This window comes from Pleurodeles waltl, chromosome 2_1 (genome assembly GCF_031143425.1).
Source record: "Pleurodeles waltl isolate 20211129_DDA chromosome 2_1, aPleWal1.hap1.20221129, whole genome shotgun sequence".
NCBI lineage: Eukaryota > Metazoa > Chordata > Amphibia > Caudata > Salamandridae > Pleurodeles > Pleurodeles waltl.
In genome coordinates, this window is record NC_090438.1 from 307,415,060 (window position 1) to 307,435,598 (window position 20,539).

The following is a 20,539-nucleotide window of genomic DNA, read 5'->3' on the forward strand; positions in this document are numbered from 1 at the left end:
GTCTCCCTTGTGTGCCACTGAGATACCTTGTTCACTTTGGCCTGCCATTGATTCTTTTCCTACGGCCCCTTGGATACTGGACCTGTGCAACAAGCTTACTGGCCCACTACACTGACGTTTTCGTCCACCATCACCCCACTCTGTTGTACTATCCTTTCCTTTTTGTCACTTCAATAAACACACTTGAACACAACTGAAGTTTCTGTGCTTTAATTACAACAATATGCAATGCCTTGACCTGTATTATCCTGTGCAAATGTCATGTAAAGTGTGAATTCATCCAATGGACAGTCACTTTGGGGTACACATAACCAGTGTGAGAGCATGCCACAAGTCACCATCCACCAAACGATGTGAAAGGAGTCTGTAGTCATCACATTAGTTCACAGTTGTGACCACACCAACATCTGCAAAAAGGGAAACTATTAGTGACAGTCTATTGAGAAGTAAAGGAAGTAGAGCAACATAAGTCCCTGTAACATAACAGCCTACATTCAGCTGGTGACTTCTACTAAGTAATTTGCATATCAATTGACTCATAACACCAGAACTGAGGAAACACAAATCATTTCAGGCCCTCACACAAGATACCACAGTATTAGCTATGCTATGTTTTCAGCATGCCAATCCCTCCTCTGGACCACCTAGTCTGGGGCACACTGTCAGGGAAATCGAAGTCACAGAGCAGTTGTGTAAGCACATTGTAAGTGACCTGACATTCCTAGCAACATATGCTACGTACTGTATGGGATGAGGACACAGTTTGCAGTGGGCATGTATTTGATAAAGCTAAACTACTGACACATTGCATGGGCTGAACAAGCCTGTACAACATAACCATAACACTGGCACAACTGACCACAGATGGAACAGTGTCAGGTCACATAATTCAGACATTTGTGCTTGACACAACACAGCAGTCACACAGCACTTAACAATAAGGAGGTATGAACAGAAGTACAGTCTTACCTGAGTGTCATTAGAAGTACTGCTGTATCTGATGTGTCCTGTTGTCCACATCCTCCTCCTCCCCATCCGCATCACTGTCTTCAGTGTTCTCTGCTGCCACAGGTGCATTGTCTCCCCACTCCTCCTGCAGGAATGGCACATGGCGTCTGAGGGCCAAATTGTGCAGCATGCAGCAGGCCACCACTATTTGGCAGACCTTCCCAGGGGCGTAGAGTAGGGATCCACCAGATACATGGAGGCACCGGAACCTGGCTTTCAGTAGCCCAAAACTCCTTTCAGTTACCCTTCTAGTACGGCCATGTGCTTCATTGTACGATCTTCTGTCCCTATCCTCAGGATAGGTTTGGGTAGCTGGAGTCACATGGAAGTAGTGAGATACACACACTACTCATGTACAATAGCACAGAGTACAACTTCAGGTGGCATACAGTGACATAAATTGTAAAAAAAAACTCAAGTTCACCTATGAGCCACACTCTCTCTCTCTCTGTAGTCATGCCATCACCTGTGGGACATTGCTATTCCTCAATACATAGGCATCATGCACAGATGCAGGAAACCTGGCAGTAACGTGGGAGATGTATTGATCTGCAAGGCACACCACCTGGACATTTATTGAATGGTAACTCTTCCTATTTCTGTAGACCTGCTCATTTGTCCTGGGGGGGACCAAAGCAATATGGGTCACATCAATGGCCCCAATCACATGTGGTATTTGTCCCATGGTGTAGAATGCAGCCTTCACAGTGGGCAAATCATTGTGGGTGAATGAGATATAGCTGCTCATGTGTTTCAGCAATGCAGCCAAAACTCTACTCAGCACATGTGAAAACATTAGCTGTGATATTCCTGCAGCCAAGCCCACAGTCACCTGGAAAGAACCACTGGCCAGGAAATGGAGCGCTGACAGTACCTGTACTGTAGGGGGTAATGTTGTAGTGCTACGAATAGCAGGAATCAAATCTGGCTCCAATTGTTGATACAGTTCAGTAATTGTGGCCCTGTCCAGGTGATAGGTCATGATAATGTGCCATTCCTCCAGTGTAGCCAAGTTGTAAACCAAACATTAGAAGTGTTTGACTACAGGAAGGACGCAATATCACAGTACACAGAGCAGTCATATCCAATTTACGCAAACAATGGTTGGAATTTGCACTGGTGTCCTCTACATGCAAATGGACTTCCACAAAAATACCAATACTTTTAATTAGCCATTGTGTCTCACAGATGTAGTCGGAGTTGTGTGTTGTGATTAGCAGCATCCAATTTGAAATGTCCTGTCAACTACACATCTGCAAGCAGTGCACTAGTATGAGATCTAATTTGAGTGCCAGAGTCAACAACCAAACCAAATTATGTGGCAGACTGGAAGTGCCCTGGTGTCTACAATCTGTACCTCTGATGCACATTAAATTGACCGACATGAGTTCCAGCATCAGGAAATGACAACCGCCTGTCCTGTATGCAGGGACAGGTGGAAGTGACCTCACTCCACCGGCGTTTGGTGTCATGGTGGTAGGTCGCCGGCACGCCGTACAAATCCTCATTGGTTAACATGGAACTCTATGGAGCACAGGAACCAATGATGATCACCGTAGGCGGTGACAATATTCACCGGCACGGACATGATCGCCTTTTCCTCTATCCCACTTCACTTGATTCGTAACTCTCAACACATCAACACCTCAACTGCGTGTGCTGCTGTGTTCTGTGTCTGGAACCCGCGATGGCCCGTGCTACAGGGGATAGGGCCCCAGCTTTCACATCTGAGGAACTCCAGAAGCTTGTCGATGGGGTCCTACCCTTGTATGGAAAGTTGCATGGGCCTCCAGATTAACGGGTGAGCCCCTTTTGGGTACTTTGGATGCAACATGGCTGTATGTAGATGTATGTGTGTGCTGGTAGTGTGTCATTTGGGGGGTGTATTTTTGCTGCATGCAATGTGTACGAATAATGCGTGGGTTGATGTGGGATCTATGCACTTTGTAAGCCATTGCTGTAACAGAATGTAGTTTGGAGTTCATGGTGTCCTTTCATCTGTGTACCCTATGCAGGTCAGTGCCCATCAGAAGAGAGGGTTATGGTGTGCCATCGCCAAGGACGTGTGGATCCTGGGGGTACATATCCGACAGAGCACCCACGGCAGAAAGAGGTGGGAGGACCTGCGATGCTGGGCCCGGAAGACCACAGAGGCCCAGCTAGGGATGCCCTCCCAACGAGCGGGGGTGCCTGTCGAACCTTGACACCCCTGATGACCCGCATACTGGCCGTGGCCAATCCGGAGTTGGATGGGCGCTTGAGGGCAGCACAGCAGCCCCAAGGGGGTGAGTACACACTGTGTGGAATTCTTTCTTGATGTCTGCCATGTTGTATGGGTGCAAGGTTCTAGTCAGTTGATGGCCCAATGTGCCTGTTTAGCTAATCTTGTAGAGTCCTGCTTAGCAATGTAGAGTGGTATGTACATTTGGTATTGGCAAGTAGCTGGCATACCATGGCAGACATGGTTTACTGAGTCCCAGTAGGTGTGCAGATGGTAACGTTTGAGTTTATTTCTGCTGTTGTTCCTAGGTAATGGTTTGATATTGTGGTTCATACGGCGCAGTGTTAGTCCCAGTGAGTCATTGTGATGTGTATGCCATATGTGCTGTTGTTGCTGAAATTAACCCAGTGCTCCCTTTCTTTCTCCCCTACCCTCTCTCTCTCCTTTTCTCATCCTGTTCTTGTGTGCAACAGTATCATCTAGCGAAGGAGCAGGAGCACCGGTGAGTGGGGGAGCTGCAACCCACAGGAACCAAGAGGCAGAGCCAACAGACCCTTAGAGGACCAGTGGGTTGGAGGGGAAAGGGAGCACTATCAGCGAGACAGGAGCTGATACTACTGACTCTGATTCCAGCTCCCTGGTTGTGGCAGACCCCAGAGGGACCACACCAGCTACATCATCTTCCGCCAACCCCGTACTAGCACTACCCTCCCAGTAGCCCCCACACAGTTGCCCGTGCCCGCTCACCCAGGAGCGTGGGTGTCTCCTTCGCTCCAGGCACCTCAGGCTCTGCCACAGTCATCCCTGCTGCCCTCACGGAGGAGGCTATTGACCTCCTGAGATCCATCCCTGTAGGGCAGTCAACCATAGTGAATGCCATCCAGAGACTAGTATCCCAGATGCAGCAATGCAATGCCTACCTGGAGGGAATTCATGGCGGCTTGGCTGCCCTACAGAGATAATTTCAGGCTCTGGCCCCCTCCTTGCTGGCAGCCAGTGTCCCTGGTTCTTCTGCCCCCCTCCAACTACCTGTTCCCAATACCAAAGGCCTCTCCCCCATCCCATCCCAAGCACACAATCAGCCCAGCATGCACCCAAGACCACAGACAGGACTCCCAAAGACAAGCACAGGCACCAGAGATCATAACAGATGCATACACATAGCCAATAGCTAGAAGCACACACAACAACAGCCACTACCTCCACTGTCTCCCCCTCCTCCTCTTCCCTCAAAGTCACATCAGCACTCACACCTGCAAGCACTGCATCCTCAGTCCCAGATCCTGTCACCTGTGCAGCCTTGCCCAAAGTCACCTCAACAGTAGACACACAGACTAGCACCCCATTCACCACATGCACAGTCACCACTACCACCATCACAACCACACACAGCACACCCACCTCACTTGCAGACACCACCACAACATACATGCACATGAACTGTTTGTCCTCTCCCACCAGGTCTCCCCCTCCAAAAACACATAAATGCTTCCCCTAAGACACTCAACAGCCATCCACCTCACACATGCACACTGCACATGCACCTGCAACCCACCTACTCCTCCTATAACTACCTCCTCTGCCTCCACTCCCAAACCTGCTCCCACAGCCCACCCCATTGTACCTAAGAAACGTTTCCTTGCCCGCCTTGACTTCTTCCCTGCTCTTCCCCTACCCCGTCCTGTCTGTAAGAGGAAGGTCCTGCTCCCCCAGCCCAGTACCTTCAGCTCCCAGACCTTTCATGGCCCCCTGGTGTTGTCCATGTCCCTCCCCCTGCAGCAAAACCTCCCACTAAGGGGCACAAGACTTCCACTCCAACCCCCTGCTCCAACCCCACTCCTCCACCCCTTAACAGAAGACCACAGGTCTGCCCCCTCCCAAACCGAAGAACCCCCCTCAGATTGCCATCGCACGGTACAACATCAGAAGGGCTTCCAGTTCGGGTTCCTTTCACGGGTACCGACTCCTCTGTGTCCCTGGAGGTGAGTGTCTCCTTTTATATGATTTGTTTCCACCAGGCTTTTTGTGGTGGTGGTCCCGTCCTGGAAATCCTGGCGGTCTTCTATGTCATAATATGATGGGCAGGGAATGATGTTCAGCCTTCCTGAAGCTGGCAACCGCTGTGGTCAGTGGCCAGACCGCACTGGTGGTTCAGGTGGTACATTGGCTGTATATGGGAGGGATCACCGCAGTGGTCATAATTTGGCGGTCTTCACTGCCAGCCTGATGACGGTACTAAAGACATCGCCAGTGTGGCAGTCAGCTGACCGCCAATGCCATAATGAGGGCCATACTGTCATCCCTGGCCTATCGGAAAGGATATTCCTCAGATATGGATTGGCCAGTGTCATTTGAGGGAAAGAGTTCAGATTTGGCCCAATTAATCTGCAGGTTCAAAAGATTACCATAATTTCCTGCATAAAAGAAGAGAGATTGCTAGCAGGGTGCCAACCAAAGAGCAGAATGTCATCTGCGTAAAGAGAGAGCAATGGGGGCAATGGGTAATTTGAAGACCTCAATGTGCATGGTGGGCATGCAAGAAACAGACCAGTGGGACCATTGCAAGGACAAAGAGGAGAGTGGACAGGGGACACCTCTGTCGGGTACTTCATGTGATGTGGAATGTATTGGTAATAGAGCCAATTGCCCGAATGCGGGTGACCGGATCAGTGTACCACAGCATGATTAGGGATAGGAAATGGGGGCAGGGAATACCCAGCCTACTCAGGACAACTCTTAGAAAAGGCCATTATAAAGATGCAAGCTCCCTATCAGCAAGATCATGGAATTGCATCTATAAAACAGAGAGCTGATGCAGTATGAGGGTCCCTGTCTGCAGCAGAGGCATTATCAATATCTCTGAGCTTATTCTCGACACCTTACAGCTGAATGCAGATGTCACGAAGGACACCATAATGCTTGGAGATGCACATCGCAAGCATGTAAGCCTTAAAGGCCTCCCATATCGTGGCTTGTGTGTTTACTGTGCCAGTTTTCAATGTAAAGTATTCTTCTATTGAGTTGAGGACTGCGCTCTCATGCACCAGGCCATGGAGAAACTCCAGGGACATCCCAGACCACATTCAAATGGTATTTGTAACTTAAGCAAGACGGAACTATTGTCAGACCATATATGGGGAGGACGATAAATCTCTGATACCCACATGTAGGTATGCACCGACTGCAACCAGTAATCCAACCTCAACCATGCAGAATGGGAGTAGAATAGAACATCAATCCCTGATTAGATGGGTGACAGGATCACCAAGGGTGTTGTAGCACGTAGGTATCAATGATGTGGTGGAAAGAGCGCCACGCCCGGGATTTGTCACTAGGTTGTGAGCAGGAAGTGTCACTATAGAGACATTGCAGCATGTTGCGTTGTCCCCCCGGACAACATTATCCATATCAAACCGCCCCAGGCAGTCTGCAATCTCAGATTAGAAGACCAGGTTGTCAACAGTAGGGGCATAGATGTTGAGGAGCAGAACACGTTTTTCCCCCTGTGTGCCCCGTACCAGAACATATAGGCCCTCAGGATCAGATTGATTAGTGTGAAGAGTGAAGGGGACAGCCTTGTGTATGTGAATACATGTGTCCCAGGAGTATGAGCTATAGCAAGAGAAATATCAGTGGGTTCCCCAGGCCTTGGCAAAGGGGGGATTTGCGGTAGGGGGTATGTGTGTTTCTTGGAGGAAGACAAGTCCTATGCCATGTTTGCTTAGATAGGACCTGACTTGGTTTCCTCTGTGTGGAATATTAATACCAGGTCGAGTACCCTATTTATGTTTGTGAGTGAGATGACAAGGCAGAGGAGTCAGGAAAGGTGTTGTGATGTCCAGAGCATAGACAGAGCTACAATGTGCCATTTACTGAGACGTAACATTAAGACCCCTTCCCTCTACCCACACCAGATAATAGGATATCTGGTGCATCCCTGTAAACATAACATAACAACAAACAATCCCTAAATGACAAGTTTGGTGTTCACCATATGGGCATGGTAACAACTTGAACGGCCTAGGGAGAGAATAGTGTACTTGCAGGGGAGAACGGAACCAGCCACCAAAATACAACAGTAATCCATGCCTGTACATGCAAGGCAGTCCGGGCACCAAGAGACACGAAAGAAGCCTCAGGGTCCAGTGGAGCAGTACACCGAGGCCTTCGGAAGAGAGTTCCACACATTTATGAGTGATCTGCTGATTGCCACCTCCAGGCTGCCTCAGGCCCAGAGCGATCCAGAATCCCCAAGCGAAGGGACAAGGACTTGGAGGACAGGTGTTTGCAATATGTATCAACGTCCCCAGGTGTATCAAATATACAAAATTTCCCATTATGTTCCACCCTGAGGCATGCTGGGTAGAGCATGGCATACCACACTGCGAGTGTTCTTTATGTCACCAAACTTTTAACGTTCTTCCTGTACCATGGGGTACATCGAAAAAATGTCTCCCTGATATTATAGTGGGCCCTGTACCTGGGCGAGACACAAGGCATTGTCCTGGTCTTTATAGTTCAGTAGACGTGCAATAAAGTAGCTTGGTGGCCACACTCTGGGGCCGCAGGCCCAAGGAGTGATTGGCACGCTAAACAGCGAAAGTGGAGAAGAAGGAGGAGTGATCGAAGAGGTCTATGAGGAGTGTTTCCACTAAAGCGTTAGGTCAGCCAATGTTGGTGGTTTCCGCTATGCCTGCTAAACGTATGTTGTTTCTTTGGGACTGAGACTTCAAGTCCTCACATTTGATCTCTGCCTGCTTTAGGAGACCTTCCATTGTGTAAACACATTTTAGCAGGATAGTAGTAGCATCCTCGAGGTTGGAAATCCACACCTCCAGGCCATCGATTCTCACCCATTGTCAGTCCAGGCATTCCCCCAGCTTGTCAATAAGGCCTCCAATGGTATTGAAGCGGATATTCATAGCGTGGAAACCTTCCTTCAGTTCAGTCAAAATGGCAGACATATCAGTGAAGGATGCACCCTTGGCCTCGTGGTCTGAAACCTCATTCGTGTCAGAGGGGACTCCCAGTGGGCCGTGGGTTATGTTGCCGGCAGTTGGGATGTTGTTGAGTAGATCTCAGATGGGCAGATTCACCCAGGTAATGATAGTGAGCAACAGTGTGTGCAGTTTGCCCAGCCAGCAGAGTGGGTGAGCCGGCTGGTTGTTCTCATGGAAACAGGTATAGGAGTAAGGATTTGCACAAATGGAGATTTCCACTACACCACACAGGTGAGCCAGGAAGATGTCAGGTCCTGAAGTTCCTTCACGCCACACCTCTGCCCCGTCTGGCCCTCTATAGTGGGGAGGGGGTTGGCAACCACACCTTAGCAGGGCAAGGGGGAGTCCCCCAGTTATCAACATCATCCACCGGGTGTGCACTGTGCCCCCAGATCAATCTGATGAGTGTAGCCTATGGGGCCCCAAACACTGCCCCCCGCACTTAGGCTAGATAGTGTGGGCTGGTGAAGAAGGGGGGTCCTCTACGAGGAAAAGGTGGCTACAGCTGCGTCCCTTGATTCCAGTGAAGCTGGCTCGTCCAATGTAAAGGCCTCCGACCGCTGCCCCGTCAGGCACAGGATCCAGCTGTACCAGCCCTGAACATGGCCTGAGTGCATCACGGCTGCGCACTCTTCAAGCACGAGGAAGATGGTAGGGACCCAACCAGCAGGAAACGGGATGGCTGTCAGCCCCCACAGCTGAGTTGATATAGCGGAGCCAGTAAGCATCAGGGTGTTCCCCCTGCTGCTGTGCCTATGGTAGGGGAAGGCATGTATGTCTCAGGGTGCTGCTAGGTTCAGGTGGGCTGCGGGGGAAAGGAACAGCATGCAGCACCTACAGGGTCTGGTGACCCCAGCATCGGACTCACCCACGGGGCTCCAATGTGGTTCCGGGACACGCCACCTCTCATGAGCATTGGGGCATTTAGCTGGCTGCATGTTTCTCAATAAGGGCCTTCTCTCTCATGTGCCTCCAGTCTCAGAAACACTGGTGGGCAGACTACGGTGATCAAAAGGCGATGATGGAGGTGATTCAAGCAGCAACTAGGCTGCTGCCACCGGAGCCTCACAAGATTGTGGCCACCTTGGTGGCAGTCGTGGCCACGCCCCAAGAGACCAGCCTTTTTAACTTGGATAATTCTAATTTTCATCAGTACTAGAGGAAGGGTGCCAGGCCATTTCTGACTATGGAGTCACACGCTTTTTCCCTGTCTTTTTGCCTTCTGACCTCTTGTTTTTATGGTATACTGGACTCTGTTTTTGTGTTTATGCTTGTTTATTGTCTCTGCACACTTTACCAGTGCTGATCAGTGCTAAAGTGCAAGTGCTCCCTATGTAAATTGTACTGTTGATTGGTTTATCCATGATTGGCATATTTTATTTACTGGTACTAGTGGGCCTGCAGCACTGATTGTGCCACCCACATGACTAGCCCTGTAAAAAATGTCTCAGACCTGCCACTGCAGTGTCTGTGTGTGCAGTTATAGTGAAATTCCCTTTGAGAGCAGATAGAAATATGGAGTTTGGGGTCTCTGAGCTCACAATTAAAAAATTAATCTGTTAGAGCATTTGGTTTTCAGATTGTTAGTTTGAAAATGCCACTTTTAGAAAGTAGGCATTTTCTTGCTTAAAACATTCTGTGACTCTGCCTGTTTGTAGATTCCCTGTCTGGGACAGTTTGACAGTTGGGCTGTTTGCACCTCTCCTCTAGACAGCGACACAAAGGGAGCTGGGGTATAGCCTGCATATTCTGATCAGCCATCCAAGCTAGAGTGCAGGGAAGAGTGGTCATTTGCACCTGAATGGGATGTGCCTGCTCTCACACAATGCAATCTCCAACCCCCTGTTGTGTGTCTGGGCCCTGGCCTGGGCAAGGCAGAATCTTGTGAACTGGTTGGCCAACTTCAAAGGCAGAAAAGGGTATAAGTAGTGGACCCAAAACCCAGACTTTTAGAATCTTTCTGGGATCAAGAGGATCCTCTGCCAAGGAGAAGAGCTGAAGAGCTAGAGGAGGAGTACTGCCCCTTTGTTGTGTTGCTTTGCTGGGTTGTCCTGCATTTGCCGTGTATGCCTGAAAGAGTGCAAAGGGTGAACTCTGCTGTGTATCCTGCTTCAGAAAGTTCTCCAAGGGCTTGGAATAGAGCTTGCCTCCCGTTGGAAGTGTCAGGGATATCAAAGACTTCAGCTTCATCTGCCTACAGCACTAGGAACTGTGTGTTTTGTGCTACAACAGAAGAAAAAACATTGCAATGCCGTCACTAATGCTGCTGACTGCACCGTGACCTGCTGATGCCACATGGAGCCGCACTGCCCCACTTTGCACCGCAACCCCGGCCTCAGCACCACCGAGCGACTTCTTGTACCGTGACCTGTGGGCCCCACGCTCCGGCATGGCCTCGCTCACACCTCAGCCTTGGCATCCCCGACGATGCCGCTCCTGCTGACACCGGTGCTGCTGCCTGCACTGTGGACACAGCTTGTGAGATAAATGAAACATCGCCCCATCCCGCACCACAGCCCCGGCCCACTGACACCAGCATCATCGACTCGAGTGTCATCAACAGACGTTGTTGTCTGCACCATTATCCGTGGTGCCGCAAGGATCCCGTCCCACGCCACACCGCTGACTAGGGCCTACTGATGACAGCGCTTCAGCAACAACGCCGCCGCTGCCTGCACCATGAGCTGGTGACACCACACGTCACACCGCGCAGCTTCACACCACAGCTCTGGTATCACTGATGCCACTGGATGCCATCACCGAGCCAGTTCCTGCCTCCCGCTTCGCAACACAGCCACAATGCCAACCGTGCGAGCGCTGCTGACTTCATCAGACTGGAGCTCATCCTGCAATGTGTGTGCCTTTTAGGGCCCAACTCCCCCCTTATGAACTCTCGAACTGACACCACGACGCCAGTGATGCCGCTCTCTGGATCTCATCACGAGGATCAGGACGTCCTGCATTTCCAAGATACTGGTTGAGGGTCTTCCCGATACTGTAGCTGGCCTGCGACGCCGCAGCAGGCCTGACCTGTTGGTTTTGATGATCAAGATGCTGTGATAGCCCCAGATGGAGCTATCAACTTCAAGGAACTGTATTTTTAAGTTAATTCTTGCAAAAGTCATATCTTTATTACTGTATGTCAGATTTTTCTCGTTTTAGTCTTGTTTTACATAGATCAATATTGGCTATTATTGTATGGTTTTTACTGTATTACTGCGTGTTATGTGCAAATGCTTTACACATTGCTTCTGAGATCAGCCTGACTGCGCCAAGCTACCAAGGGGGTAAGCAGAGTTTATCTAAGCTGGGTATCACCCTTATCCTGACTACTTGGACAGGGTGCAAAGCGACTGCCAACTAGAGGCCCGATTTCTAACCGGGCATTTTACCACATGTGTCAAGCAAACATTAAGAGCAAGCCAAAATTATTCCACTGCAAATTAACCCCTATAACTAATGATATAACCACACCACACCCACCACTGTGACATTACGATTCCAGTGCAAGGGAGATCTCGCCCAGCTGATGCAGATGCATCCTCCAGCCCTTACCCCCTGCTATAAAGCACATATTTCAGCCCACTTTATAACAAGGCAGCAACTGCAATTAGTTTCAAGCTCTCTGTGTTGTTCTCATTCTCCTATTTGACCCCCAGGGTGGTAGGGCAATGACCTCCATGCTCAACAACACTAGCCGCCCATGGCCTGCATTAGTCAATATTTCAATTAAACCCCAAAAGGCCTGTAAACATTCATCATTAAATGGCACTGATATCACAGTGAGTCAGCCTCGCTAAAGGCATTGCAGTAAGGAAAGAGTTGGAATCCACTTACAACAGTACCCAACAATTCCTATAAACATTGTCACCTTCCCTGATTGGTAGGAGGATTTATCCTCAGAATTGCAGAAACATGTCCTTTGAGGCATTCCTTGCTTATTTTTCAGTGTGATGACATAGATAAATCACTTCTTTCTTACAGTAATGTGTCTTTGTAGGGGGAACCTTGTGACCATTGTCAGCTAAATGATTAAACTGTGCAAGTGTATCAAGTTTACAGTGTTCTTTCATACGACATGCACCCAGTTGATCATCTAAATACTGAACCAAGACAGAGTAACAGGCAACTGCTAACTTTCCAAGTCTTTCTTTAAGATCTGACTAAAAAATTGAAGGACGTTTAGTATATCCCTGTGGGATACGGCACCAAATGAGGGCTTAATTTAGGAACTGGAACACAAAACGAAACAGACTTGTCAGTGATTACATACCATTCTGCATGTGATGGAATCTGGAACAAAATCACAGCAGGGTTCAATACCACAGGACAACATGGAATCTCTCTTTATTCATTTTCTAGGGTCCTGTGCCATTCTCAATTTACCTCTCAGTTTCTTGATGCCCAAAAAAAGGAGAATTGCAAGATCTACCAAGCACTTCCCACAAAATTCCCTGTTCAATCATTTTTTTCAATGATGGGCTTCATTCCTTCTTCTACCTCCTATGAAACTTTGCACTGTTTAATTCAAGAGAAAATTGCATTTGGTTTGATGCTTATTCTGACATTCTTGGCACTTTTTATCAGCCCTATCTCTTTTCCTATAAAACTTTTTCTTTCACCTTAAATCCAGAGTCACATCATCTTTTGTTAGGACTGGAAACTGAACTCTTGAATCATGTGATTGAATTTTAAACAGTAAGGCCCAAAGTTATGGGAAAGCAGGGCAGTGCAGTACAGTAAGGCACCTTGCTGTGCTGCACTGCTTCACTGGGAAAGGGCAAGAATGCACCGAAATGCAGCACACATGGAAAGCTGAATGAAACAATGAGAAATACAAATATTTCGCTTTGTTATGACTCTTCTGTGGAGGTGTGTCTTTGTGGCACATTCCCATGATTTGCCAGGTTTGGCAAATCTGGAAATGTGTCAAAACCATGCGAGCTGCATGGGAAAACCCACACAAAGCCCATAGAATGCCTCCCTGGTGCAGAGTAAGGCAACACAGAGATTTGTGCTTCCTTGCCTTACTCCATTCTTTTGAGGCCATTCAAAGTCCCGCAACGTGGCTTTGGGTAGCTTCAAAAATATGACTTACTGGTTTGTGCCATGCATGTACCACTGTGCAAGGAGCAAGCGTGGCACAATCAGCTTGAATCTCGATTGCAACACCATCCGGTGTACAATAAATCACGCAATTTATCTTGCAATGCAAGTCTTTGCCCAACAAATTGACAGGACTCAAATAACACAATATGAACTGATGATTATTCTCCATTGATGCTATTTTAACAGGGACATTGGCTACAACTTAGTTAACAGACTGTTTATTGTTAATGCCTATAAATTAGACTTTTCTTCCAGAGAAGGGTAGGACTGCAGCCTCCTCAGTACTGACTATAGAATGGGTATCTGCCATATCAACAAAGAAAGACTTGGGGTGGCCATTGACTGCACCATCAATGTATGGGCTACTTTGATCAACCTCTGAGGGAAACTGAGGGAAGTCATTATTCAGAATCAATGGATTCTGACGGGACACTGTACTGAAAGGCATTGTATTTCTCACATTTTATTGCAACACTGGAGCTGTTGGCATATTCATTCGAAACAGCCCTTGATTTCGCACATTCGAAACAGATGTCATTTGGTGTGGATCAAAGTTATGCAGTTACTAGACGTCATAATAAATGCCACATCACAGATTGGAGAAGCATATCGTTTTTTGGGTTGGTGCAAGTAAATATCAATGAACGTGGTGGAAACAGAACACTATTATTGAGACAACTTGAAAGTATATATTATTCAACTCCCATATAGGTTGAATGTGGATGAAAAACCTTTTGTACATTTATAAGGGGGAGAAAATATCAAAGTTGATTTTTGAAGTGGTTAGCATAAATATTTAATCAAATGACCACTGGAATATCATCACCATCCATAGAAAAATGTGAGGTTCATATTGGTTCATAGAATGACTATCAAATAACATTGTTAACATCTGAATAAGGAGTATAAGGGTAATATAACATCTGACTTGATATATAGGATTAGATATGAATCATAAAATATTGAATAATGATCTTAGAATTAATGAATTTTCAAAGTAGGAATGCCGTACAGTAAGTAAATGGTTATGGATTTTATCTAATTGAGTAGTTAGTATCATTATCGAGAATCAATATATTCCATCTGCAATTATATGTACCACTAGTTTTTGGGGTATAAGGGCACTTAGCCGATAATGATGCAACATGTGTTGAAACATGCAATATGCAGTACGGATTTTTTTGAATTTTTTGATTATGTAAAAGAAAGCACTGAGCTAAAAGTAACAATTAGAAATTTAAATCCATTTACTCTATAAGTAACAGCTTTATGAATGGACTTATGATAATCCTATCCTCCTTAGAACTGAGAATATATACATATATCCAAAACAGTCTATACAATGGAAATTGAGTTCTTGAAAAATTTTATGAACGTGCTACAATACAGAGACATATTATCTGGTGGAAATCTGAGCACTGTTGAAAATGGTAATTAGTATTATTTTAGTGTTTTATAGTAATTGTTGTAAATTCTCTCAATTTTTGTATGATCTCAAATTTGTGTGATTTTTTTCTATGGCATTGTTGGGTGAAACTAGCATAACCAGAATGAAATGGGATGGTAGTGATAAAATTACACTATTTAAGGAAAAAGAGAAAAGAGACTCACTAACCATGAACAAGACTCAAGTGGAGATGAAACGCATTGGTGGTTGCTGTTTTCTAAATAAAACCTGCCTAAAAGGATTTTTGGAGTGCGTTAAATTAATTTTTGGACATACTATGTTCTTGAGGGTGGTCTCCTTTGTTACCAGCACCGGCACCTGAGTGCGCCTTTGAGAAAATAATTCTGGCTGTTTGGTTAATATATATATAAACAACTTTTAAGACATGACATGATGGCGGCGCTCTTAGCTATGTGTTTAATGGGGAATGGAGGTCCTGTTTCAATCACAAGTACTATGATCAAAAGCAATGAAAGAAACATATTTAAGCACCTGTGTTTAAATGTCCTTTGACTACTGGCATTTGAGAAAGGCAGGTCGTCGAAACGCGTCATGCTGGGGAGATAAAAATTAATGTGGCTGTGAATCCTAAGAGTGCTCCTGGAGGCTCGGAAGTGGTGCCTGTTTGCTGTTTATATATATATATATATATATATATATATATATATATGTTCCAACAAGGAGTTGCCTAGAACACCCGAGGAACCTCGGTGTAAAAGAAACAACGTACCGTGACTCTTATCGCACCAGCGTGTTTATTCACTTGCAGCAAAGAAAAAGCATAGAAAATCCTGACGCGCTTCCTCTCTCTCTCTCTCTCTTCTCTCTCTCTCTCTATATATATATATATATATATTTTTTTTTTAGGGGCATCAAGGGGGCAGGTGGTAGGGTGGTGGAGGTTTAGGCTTGGTAGGGGAGTTTTGCTTTGGTTTAGGAGGGGGTAACCTTCTTGGGAGAGGTGAACCTCTTTTTGGTAGGGTAGGGGCATGGGTGCTGGCAGGGGGGTTAGGTGAGGCCTTGGAGGTGGAAGGAATGGCCTTGGGAAGAGAAACAGTTCTCTTGAGGGTGTCATGGGGAGAAGAGTAGGGAAAAGGTCAGGGTTGGAAAGGAACACTTTTTTTGACACACCAGGACAGTCATCAGATGGGGATTTGTGTGTGGAGGGTGAGGGAGTGGTTGTATGATGTGTAGGAATGGATGCCTTTGGTGCGTATTTGTAGGAGGTGTGCTTGTGTGTGATGGGTGTCTGTTGGGTGAGTGAGTGAGGGTGTTTATGTGTCGTAGGCTGAGGAGGGTGGAGGTGCTGGTGGGTGGCTATCTGTGGGGGTGGTGACTGCAGGTATGGCAGATGTGCTGCATGTAGGTGTGTCAATGGTTGTGGTGTCTACTGGTGTGGTGACTGGGGTGGAGGTCTGAGGGTCTGTTGGGGTAATATCTGCAGGTAGAATAGGTGTGGTGGCTGGTTCAGTGAATGTTGGTGTGGTGTCTGTAGGTGTTCCAGGTGTTGTTTCTGTGATGCTGGGTGTGGTGGGGGTGTCAGTGCAACTTGTAACTGTTTCTGTGTCTGCAGGAGGATGTTGTTTGCATGCGATGGCGTGTCTTGTGGTGCTTATGTTTGTCTGCCATACCCTTGGATGTTGAGGTGGATGCATGCCTGCCTGTTTGTGTGCTTTGGCTGGGTTAGAGTAGGGGGATTTGGACTGGGAAGATGAAGGTGGAGGGGGATGATAGGCAAGGGGTGACTGGCTACCATCAGTGTGGAGGCCAGAGCCATGAAATGATCTCTGTAGGCCAGAGATTGCATAGTGAACGCCCTCCAGGAATGCATTACTCTGTTGGATCTGGCTTGCCCGTCCCTGCATGGCATTCACGATGGCCACCTGACCCATAGAGATAGACCTTAGGGGGTCAATAGCCTCCTCACTGAGGGCAGGAGGGGGAACAGGGCCTGGGACCGAGGTCCCTGCGGCAAAGGAGACACTTACCCTTTTGGATGAGCCGACACGGCCAAATGGGTGGGGAGCTACAGAGACGGCGGTGATAGAATTTGGAGTGGCAGATAGTGATGGTACAGGAGTGGTTCCCGATGGGTCTGCCACCACTAGAGAATGGCCACTATCGCAGGACTCAGATGAAGATACTGCAGAACCGGTCTCCCCTGTGGCTCTTACCTTGTCCTCTGGGCCACTGGGTCCCTCTGTGTCTGTGGTGTCATGACTAGAGGTCCTGTGGCCAGGAGCTTCCACACTCAGCTGTGCCCTGTCTCCTTTGCCTGTGGGTGCTGATGCTGAAAATAGATGGTGAAGTAGGGGTCATCACATAAACATTGTAACGCTTCCATTACAAATCAGGCGGGAATCACATATCATCATGTTCACTGACCACCCACAGGAAGTTCCAGTAAAGCGCCAATATCATATAACAACACAATACTATACATGTCCCTCAATTTCACAACTGTCCCACACCAGCAAAGCAAGGTAACTGAAACCTACAATACCATGAATGAAGTAGACAAATCACACTTACTGTATCATGACTACGTGATTATTCCACTTAATACAGGTGTCCTTATTACAACAACATAGTCAACCAGTAGACAGGCAAACGATTCCCATTCTAAGGTAGCTTAACAATTACACAGACCCAATCCTTACAACACAAATACAACACCCAGATGTTGTGTACTAGGCAATAACATATGTTGCCAAGTAAAGGCAGGCAAGCCTGGTTCACACAAACCATACCTACATAAACTGATATAGATTCAACCAAATCACAATAAACAGATTCAATCATATGACTTATCAGCATGTCACAGCTGCCAAATGTTGGTGAAGAAAGTAGTACACATGTCACACACACATATACCAATTGTGATGTAGCAAGGAGTGACAATGGACTCAGGTCCAAGCAATGTATGAAAAATGTCTCCAGAAGACAAAAGATAATGGTCATGTAAGGACCAAGTAAGCTCACACTAATGTCCCACACACAATTAGCAGTTTACTACATTGTGTATGTATCAAAAAGACTATTGTGCTGTATGGGAAGGAAGGAAACAGACCTTGCTAACACCAACATGAGTAAACCATTTTGTCACAGAATGAGAAGCAACATCACTACCCACATATCAGACAAGACAAGCCTGGCATCTGTCTGTGGTAGATTTCCAGAGGAAAAGCATTAGTGATGCTAACCTAACTAGTACAAAAACCACGATGCAAGCCAAAAGTCAGATCACACTTGCCAACCTACACACAGGTGTTTAGGAAGTACCGCCACTGCACCACATATGTTTCTTGTCAAACAGAAAGTTCCCAAACACCCGGGCCTCATTTGTCATATCTACAAAGCTACAGCACGTATACATGATAATATCCAACAGTGAGGAATTAACTTTGTCTACAAATTTACACATGATGTTGACACAGTACTGTCTGGGCCATTGCTGTGAGTGGACAACCATTGCTAATGTATGATATCTACAAAAGAATACCAAGGACACATATGTCTCAAATGTCTGCTATCAGGACATCAGCATGGCGATCACATTCTCACATCTGATACCAACATATGTGTCCCTGTGGAAATGTAGCATATGCACACTGGCAGCCAAGATGCATATTTTCAACTCTGATGGGTCATCACATATGTCATAGTACATTCCTCACTTACCAAGGGGAAGTACCTTGCAACAGATGTGAAGACGTTAGCTATGTATGTTGTGTGAATTGTCTGATGAGCACCACTGCATTACATAATGCTGTGACACATCAGAAACCATTAAACAATGGAGATGATTTGCCCCTACCTGACCTCAGTTCCCACTTGGGCATACCCCCTGAAACATAGCAGAGGACAGAGAGCACGAACCAACTCAGTTTTCTACCCTGAAATTAGGGAGTGATCTATTAGTGGGAACTAATACTCATCAGGGTAGTAAAAGCAGATCACTGGAACCCGGAAAAACATTGTCATATGTACTCCATTCTGTGCTATAAGACTGAGGGGCCCCAATAGTTAAGTGTCTCAAAACAAAATAAATGTGCACACTTGTTGCCAATACATGACTTGTGTACCTCAATATGATCACAGAAGATCTGTGACACATTACACTTCCCCCATTGTCAGAGCTAACATCCTGTCCCTCACTCAATCACCTGTTAAAGGGACAATTGTGTATTTGGTATGTACTTACCCTCTTGTGGTTGCTGTCCTACCCTCATACTCCCATTAAGCTGAGGATAGGTCACGGCCAAAATACGGTCCACTAGGGTGGTCATGGTCCAACAGGCACCCTGTCCTGGTTGTGAGGACAGCCCCAGCTGGGCCTCTGTGGTCTTCTGGGACCAAAGTTTCAGGTCCTCCCACCTCTTCCGACAGTGGTTGCTGCACCGGCTATGGACCTCTAGGGTCCACACCTTCTTGCCGCTGCCAAATCTCCTTCAGCTGATGGGCATTGACCTACATGGATGCAAAAGACACGAATGTATATGCAAACTGTCTTGTCCATCCTGTCCACTGAAGCACATAGCAGATATTGGATAGTGGGACATATTTGCTAACACTCCTCACAAGGATACCCATCACTACCACCAGCTCAGCCACTTCACTGACCAGGTACAAGAGCAATTTGTTTTGTGTGACATGAGCAATTCACATAATATAGACCAGGAACATGATATACCATATGTTAGAAATTGGCAGGTGACTGCTACACAAAATAGCAAACATTGCACCCATACATCCATAGACCCTGATAATCCCAAGCTACATATGGTCCCCACAGGACACCGCCAGGCTACATTAAGGCCCATATTGCCAGTATAATGTACAAGTAAGTCACATGTTGTGCACACAACCATGCAAGCCTCTACATGTGTGTACTCATGCACATGCACCCACATGCTACTTCAGGAAGTGGGGATCTTTATGTCATTTCAAACAATTTGCACTATTTTGCCAAAATATGTGAGCACCTAAAAATATGTCTAAGAAAGATACACTTAGTCTTGCGTTTGACATGTCCCACATCATGTCCAAACAAAGGCTTAAAAGTCATGGTACATCAGTTCGCACCACACTGGTTCCAGGAGTTCAATGCACAATAAACTAGGAGCATGCACAGTATGCATCAGAACTGGACTTCAGAGCCAACAGGGCAGTGTGATCATGGTACCTGTCAAGGATATGTAACACAAATGGTCAGAGTTGTTATGAGCACATCTGTCACATCTCTCCACCATGCCCCCAATGCCATAACAATGGTAAACACTGGACATAGGGTGAAGTTGAGGAACGTCAGTAGTGAGGTATGATGTTTAACCATCTCATGCTGTATATAGATACAGGGTGTGGCTACAGGCTCACATTTACAGTGCTGAAGCTATACAATAGTAGCCCAAATAGCAATAATTCCAGAAATTGGCAATTGAAAGCCAACTTTCTCTGCAGGCTGAGCATGGAAATCAACACAAACTACCATGTCCCAAGAGGTTAGATATATCAGAATACTTCATGTATCCCAAAGCCAATTGGCAAGGGCTGCCATTGTGCAGAACGCGGGACCATAGAGTGTCATCAATTGTCTTCAGTACAACACTACAACAATGCCAGCTGTTGCCACAGATGTATGTGCAGATAGAGTGAGGGCACAAGTATGGTGAGGAACCACCAACCAACATGCGTTGACACCTCCTGCTGTTATTTTAGTGCATATGTTCACACATCAAACACATTTGATGATTG